We start from the raw sequence: 7,699 nt of genomic DNA, 5'->3' as shown, positions 1-7,699 counted from the left end.
TAAAAACTAGTATGATGGCACTTTGTCAAGACTGAAGGCAGAGAAACCAGATCACTGCATACTTTGTCTAAACCACTCTTCTGTCTGTGGCAGTGTACAATATTTCTCCTCAAAAAGCTGAACATTTTGATGGCTGAATGGTTTCTGTAGCTGAAAATATGCAGAACCTTTAAGCTTTTAAAGTTGAAGAGGAGTTGAAGATTTTCTCCAAAGGAAAACCATAAAAAGCTGAATAATTCAAAAAGTTTAAAACTTAGAAATATGAAAGGTCATAGCACCGCTCTAAATATTCTATAACAGGAGCTACATATTGTAATAGCTGAATGGTTTCTTCAGCTGAAAATATGAAGGAGGAGTAGATGGCCAACATACGTATGGAAGAAATAGAAGAAATAGAAGAAAGAAGAAGAGAGGAATAAAGATGTGAAGGACAATACTAGGAATGATGCTGAAGCTTTCCAACTAATTAACAACTCAGTGGAATTCTCTAATCAATATTATTTATTACACCTGTGTTTGACAAGTCACAATGGCTGCTGTTAGCGAGGGCGATACATATACAAACTAGAAGTGAGTTTTTGTGGTAAAAAGGTTGCTGCTCATGTAGAGGGAGTGAGCGAGGCTGAATTACATTGTGAGACATCAACAATGGACCAATAGGAATGATGAATGTGTATCGTCTCCCACATCAATACAGCTGCAACGGAAGTCATTTCATAATGATTTTGTGTTATGATTGTATCAGCTGACATGATTTTAGTCTCATTAGTAGACAGGATGTCAGTATTTGAGTATCAGACACAGGAGAGTGATCTGTTCTGCAGTAAGAGTCTCCCCCTAGTGGAGAGACTCTGAAAATGATGACTTTCCTTGAAACTATATCAGTCATTCACAGTATGGTGTTCACAATGGCAGCTGGTGGATTATTGTTTTGGTAGGGCCATCTAATCAATTTCAGCAAACATCCCAGTATGATTCAATGCAAAAAAAGGTATAAACACAAATTACTACTTTGCAGTTAAATATTTGACATCTTATTCATACAATTCAGTATATATATATATATATATATATATATATATATATATATATATATATATATATATATATATATATATATATATATATAATAATAACCGTCAGCTTGCAGTCCAACAGCTTGGCTGCCTTAAAGTGCTCCGATTTGGCAAATATTGACCATTCGCATAATTTATTAATATTATATTTATTTTTTGGCTCAAGGTGGGGCCAAACACCCTTGATCAAATAATGTTTTTTTAAAATGTTTTACAGTAATCCCTAGTCAACCCATTTAAATCTATCTGCTGTGTAGTGTTGTGCTTTTACTGTATATGAGAGAGCTACAGCAGACACTGTGGATTTTTAAAAGCAGCTTAAGAGGCCATATCAATGTATTAAAAAAATTGACAGAGGGGCCATCAACAACGTTTATGTTAGGGCCTCCACAGGTTTAAAGCTGGCCCTGGAGGATTGTATCCTACGAAGAGGCAAGATGACCTGAATTCGAGGTGGCTTGATGGTTTTGAGTGGCATCATACTGCTCAGCCTCAAGGCGCCAGCTCTACAAACACTGTCTCTCATGAGAGTAGTGTTGTGCAGGTCTCCTCCTCACCCTGAAGTGCTTTCACAGCAAACAGAGGAGATGTAAATGTTTTAACGTGCGTTTGTCTTCAACAGCCTGAGGACTAACTGTTCAGCAGTTTGAACCAACAGCAGCTCTGAAGACGACGACGTGTCCTCTCCCTGCAGGTGGCTGGAGGGTGGGTTCAGCTCACTTGGAATGAATCCCTGTCACCTTTCTTGCTATTATTATTATTATTATTATTATTATTATTATTATTATTCTACCATATCCTATGCTGCGGTTATTAGTAGTCTTAACTCCCCGTCATTATTCTGCTTACTCCTCTAATGACATGAATCAGTTATAGCATACGCATCGAAGGTGTCATAACCCCGTCATGTCATAGAGAAGAAAAGTCTTTTCATTAGCTGTGTGTCACATGGTGATGATTCCTTTTGCTGTTCCAGTTTTTGGTTTGAACAAGTCTTAAGGCTTGAATTATTAAATATGTGGTTCAACTGCACTGGAAAAGTGACAGCTGATGGAGGAGTGGAAGATAACCTCTAGCGTCTGGCATTCAGCCCACTGGTTAAGTGTCTCAGTGTTGACTAAAGTTGCCTTTAGCACACTTTTTTGTTTGATCAATTAAATCCCATGTATTCAGGGAATCAGCTCTTCTCAACTTTGAGTTTCTCTCAGATCCTCATCAGGCATAACAACTAAACATTTAAAAACAGTCCAAACATGTCAAACTAACAGGCTGCTTTACTACCATGAAGTCAAACTATTTTAAAGTCAATACAAAAACAGACAGTTAACCAATGTAAAGCCATATTGGTGTCGTCTCTAGTTGTTTTACGTTACAATAGTCAAACCTTCATTTGGCAAATGATGTCCACAGCAGTAATTTTGGGGGCGGCTGTAGCTCAGGGGGGATGAGTGGTCGTCCCGCAACCACAAGGTAGCCGGCTCGATCCCCAGTCCCCCCATAGCTCACATGTCGAAGTGTCCCTGAGCAAGACACCCAACCCCCAGGGCCGCCCACCGCCCTCCATCCAGGTATGGGCCAAATGCAGAGAAGAATTTCCCCAAGGGGATTAATAAAGGATACTTTCTTCTTCAGTAAGAGCTTAATCTGAGATCAATTTCTGACATAGATTTAGTGTGTAACATCTTTCTATCTTTTAAACTTGTCTGAATTGTTATAGTTAGTCAAATCAAAGATGACTTTCTTGTCTGTTGGCTCGAGGTAAGTCCTGGAGAATTGCATCTTATGGCCAGTTTGTCTCTCTGAGAGTTTTTAGTTTTGATCGACACTTGAGGGTAATCATGGTTGACTTCTGTTTATGCATATATTTATGTATGTTTATGCATATATATATATATATATATATATATATATATATATATATATATATATATATATATATATATATATATATATATATTTGGGCTGGGCAAAGTTGAAAAAATTGAACTGATTAATCACATTATTTTTCTGAGATTAATCGTGATTAATCACATTTTGCGCCAAATTCAATAATGAAGTAAAAACTAGTGTATTGCACGCTTTTATTTTAAAGTAATGTTATCAAAACAATATAACAGGCACTCTGGAGCAACAGCAAGTTAACAACAGTATATCAATAAAAAAAAGATTACTTACCATCTTCATGATTTAGTTTCTCTCTCTTATGTTTTTATTTGTCGTTACGAATTAAAATGGACTCTTTTGCATTGAAGCTCTTAATGTGAGCATTTATAAGTAACCTTTTCTTTTAGTCCAAAATATTAATTTCCCTGTTCATGTTGTTGTTGCTATTTCCCTTTTCCTTTGAATTCTTGTTAAAAATGATCCTCCACAGCTGTATCTCTGTCATCAGAATATACTTCAGACTCTACTTGAACTTCAGAAAAGCACATCTCATTTCAATAAAAACATGATCCTCAAATGCTTTTTCTGTACTTGTAGGAGGCAAGTGGCTGTGATCAGGTTGAAGTCACATTTGTGTGTGTTTGTTTTCTTCACCTCTGCTTCATAAAATACCAAAAGCCTTGTAATGTACACCTTCACACAGCGGTTGTTAACCATCTCCCCAGCCTTCACTAAAGTCGTTTCTACATGGTGTGATCGGAAAACTGCTCTTACACTTTTCTTCAGGAGTCATGATGATGTGAGAACAGATCTTGGTGATCTGAAAGAACTCTCTCCCTATATACTAATATAACTAATATCGCTCCTTCATCAATGAGGAAGGGAGCTGCCTGTTTTGTCCGGTGGGAGTGGCCAACTTATCCAGTGAATTTCAGTAAACTTGCCTATGAGCAGGTTTACATTTTTGGCTGTGTAGCTATGGTGATTTATCTAAACTTGCTTCGAAGAACCAAAAAGCCTGACCTGCGTCATCTTATCCTGAAAATTAGCCCACTAACTCAGTAAACCAGCTACGAAGAATAGGGCCCTGGTAGTCGATCAGTAATCAAGGCTGTTGTTGTTGGTTTTCTTCTGGCGGAGAGAGAATCAGGGAAGGACACATCCTTCGTTTTGGGAGGCGGATCATGAATACATTATTATTATTAGAGCGATTGCAGCTTGACATCACATGGACTGCTGAGTGGCACCAGTTGCTCATCATTGTTGGCAGTTGGATGGTAAAAAAATAAAAAATAAAACCTTCTTATTAAACACAGCAGCACCGTGTTGTACTTTACTCATTAGAATAGACAGTTGATCTTTCTGTTTGCTTTATTCATTAAACTAGTTTTCTGCAGGACTACTCCTCACCCTGAAGGGCTTTCACAGCAAACAGAGATCTACATGATGAACTTGAATCATCCTTAGATGAAGAAATGAATAATAATAATGGGCGTTCAGCAGTTTGAAACAGTATCAGCTCCTCTGAACACGACTCTTTGTCCTCTACCTGCATGGGGTTGGAGGGTGGAGTCAGCTGGTCCGCTCACCTGGACTGACTCTGGGATCTTTCTGTCTCCTGACTTTCACCTTTTGAGCTTTTAGCTTTATGTATTGGTCAGTTGACTAAAACAAACCCAGACCACATGTGGGGTCTCTCCATGCGGTCAAACCTTGAGCCAGGTTGTGACTGACAGAGTGATATATTTTAAATGTATTTAATATTTTACCATCCATACAGACATTTGCTAATACTGTCTGCACACTTCAGTCCTCTGAATATTTGTGCTTTCATTGGTGGCATTAACTTACATTAAAGCTCATATGATGCACTAATTCCAACCTGCGTTCCTGTTTGGTGGTGCGGACACGTGATCCAAACCCACTACGGACGACCACCATGTTATGAGCTAAGAGGTTTTTGTCTTTTCACATATTCCTGTGAGATCAGGCTCTTTCTTTCTGTCCTGTTTCACCACCGTGTTTCTCTAAAGACTGTCTGCTCTGCCAACATCAATAAAAAAGACCTGAAGTCAACCGGTTCCTCCCTGTGCTCTGGCAATGCTCCGTGGATGTTTGATCACATTCATCTTGTGTAGTTCCACCCCTGTCAGAACGCACCACCTCATAGTCGACATCCCCCACTCGCCGTGTGACCACAAAGGGCCCTTGCCACTTGGAGAGGAGTTTAGAGCTGGAAGTCTGAAGCAATACAAGTACCTTTTCTCCCGGTGTGAATTGTCTCAGCCTGGCTCCTCTGTCGTACAGCCGTTTTTGACGCTCCTGGGCCTGGAGCAAATTCTCACGTGACATCCGACCCAGTGTGTGGAGTTTTGCTCGCAGGTCCAGGACGTACTGGATTTTATTCTTACTGGTGCTCGGACCTTCCTCCCAGTTTTCCTTAATCAGGTCTAGCACCCCCTGTGGTGTCCTGCCGAACAACAGTTCAAAGGGAGAAAGTCCTGTGGAGGCCTGGGGAACCTCCTGCACTGCAAACAACAGAGAATCAAGTCATTTATCCCAATTACGTTCATCATCATCATTAATAAATTTACGGATCATGGACATTAAAGTCTTATTCAGACACTCCACCAGACCGTCGGTCTGTGGGTGGTAAACACTGGTCCGAATAGATTTAATGCCCAGCAACCCGTAAAGTTCTCTCAGTGTACGTGACATGAACGAGGTGCCCTGGTCAGTCAGAAACTCTTTCGGGATTCCGACTCGGGAGATGACCTGAAACAGAGCCTGGGCGACACTCTTTGCAGAAATGTTGCGCAACGGCACTGCCTCCGGATATCGTGTTGCGTAATCCACCAGGACTAACACAAAGCGATATCCGCGTGCGCTCCAGTGAAATGGCCCGATGAGGTCCATGGCTATTACGAACGGCACCTCCATTAATGGCAGAGGACGCAAAGGCGCCCTCGGAATGGCCGGTTGATTTACCAATTGACATTCCGGGCAGGACGCGCACCAACGGCACACATCCGCCCGGATGCCCGACTAATAAAATCGGGTCATTATCCGGTCTAGTGTTTTTTCATTTCCCATGTGACCAGCCATCGGGTTATAGTGAGCCGCCTGGAAAATCATTTCCCACCAGCTTTTCAGCACCAGCAACTGGGTGTTCTCCTGCCCTGTCACGACTCACTCTGTACAGCCTGTCTCCATCAATGAAAACTGCGGATATGACTGTGCTGCGTCAGGGAGCAGCAGCTGACCATCAACTCGCATCACTTGGTCAACCTCCCCCTCCCCCTCTGCAGTGTCGGACAAAGATCGAGTCGCCGCTGAGCACAGCGCACATATCGCATGACCCTGTCTGCCGTGACCTCAACCCTGCTGCCTGCCCCATTAACTTGTTGAACCCGGGCCAATCGGTTCCCAAGATTAGAGGATGCATTAGACGGGAGCTAACCGCTACCTTTATACTATGCTTTTTTCCAACGTGTCTAGTTTCCACTGACACTATGGGATACTCGTGGTCGTCCCCATGCACACACCTCGTCCTCACCCACAATGCCTCCACCAATGCCCCGGGCCGAACCAGGCTCTGGTGGATCATAGACTGCATACAGTCTGAATCCACCATTGCCTGATGTGTACCCCCCTGGATTCTTACCGTAACGCGGTACGTTGCTCCCGGATCACCTGGCCCACAAATCAATGGACACTCCCTCCGGAAGTGTCCGGGCTGCCCACATCCCCAACACCCCTGTCCTGGCGTTTGAGGGACTCAGCACAAACACAGCAGCACCGTGTTGTACTTTACTCATTAGAATAGACAGTTGATCTTTCTGTTTGCTTTTATCATTAAACTAGTTTTCTGCAGGACTACTCCTCACCCTGAAGGGCTTTCACAGCAAACAGAGATCTACATGATGAACTTGAATCATCCTTAGATGAAGAAATGAATAATAATAATGGGCGTTCAGCAGTTTGAAACAGTATCAGCTCCTCTGAACACGACTCTTTGTCCTCTACCTGCATGGGGTTGGAGGGAGGAGTCAGCTGGTCCGCTCACCTGGACTGACTCTGGGATCTTTCTGTCTCCTGACTTTCACCTTTTGGGCTTTTAGCTTTATTTATTGGTCAGTTGACTAAAACAAAGCCAGATCACATGTGGGGTCTCTCCATGCGGTCCAATCTTGAGCCAGGTTGTGACTGACAGAGTGATGTGTTTTAAATGTATTTAATATTTTACCATCCATATAGACATTTGTTAATAATGTCTGCACACTTCAGTCCTCTAAATATTTGTGCTTTCATTGGTGGCATTAACTTACATTGAAGCTCACATGATGGACTAATTCAAGCCTGCGTTCCTGTTTGGTGGTGCGGACACGTGATCCAAACCCACTACGGTCGACCACCATGCAGGCCCGTAGAGATTACCCCCGCAGGCCCCGCACCACGGGAGGGCCTCGCATAGACAGGGGGCCTCGCGTAGCAATATATTTATTTATTTATTTTTTCAACTTTCAACGCAAGTAACGTTTCACAAAATCGCTCGTAACTATCCTTTAAAACAACGGATTTCAATAATAAACACATCTCCGTGACCGTGCGGGCATGTAGGAGTCGAACGGCATCTAGATCCTTACCAGCCACCTATAAGTAACTTTAAATTCAGTCAACCGTCGGAGATTTTTTTATTTTACATTTCTGGGTCCAGCATTTCCCCTGTCAAATGGACG

Source organism: Taurulus bubalis (assembly GCF_910589615.1).
Source record: "Taurulus bubalis genome assembly, chromosome: 15".
NCBI lineage: Eukaryota > Metazoa > Chordata > Actinopteri > Perciformes > Cottidae > Taurulus > Taurulus bubalis.
This window is presented reverse-complemented; position numbering follows the sequence as displayed.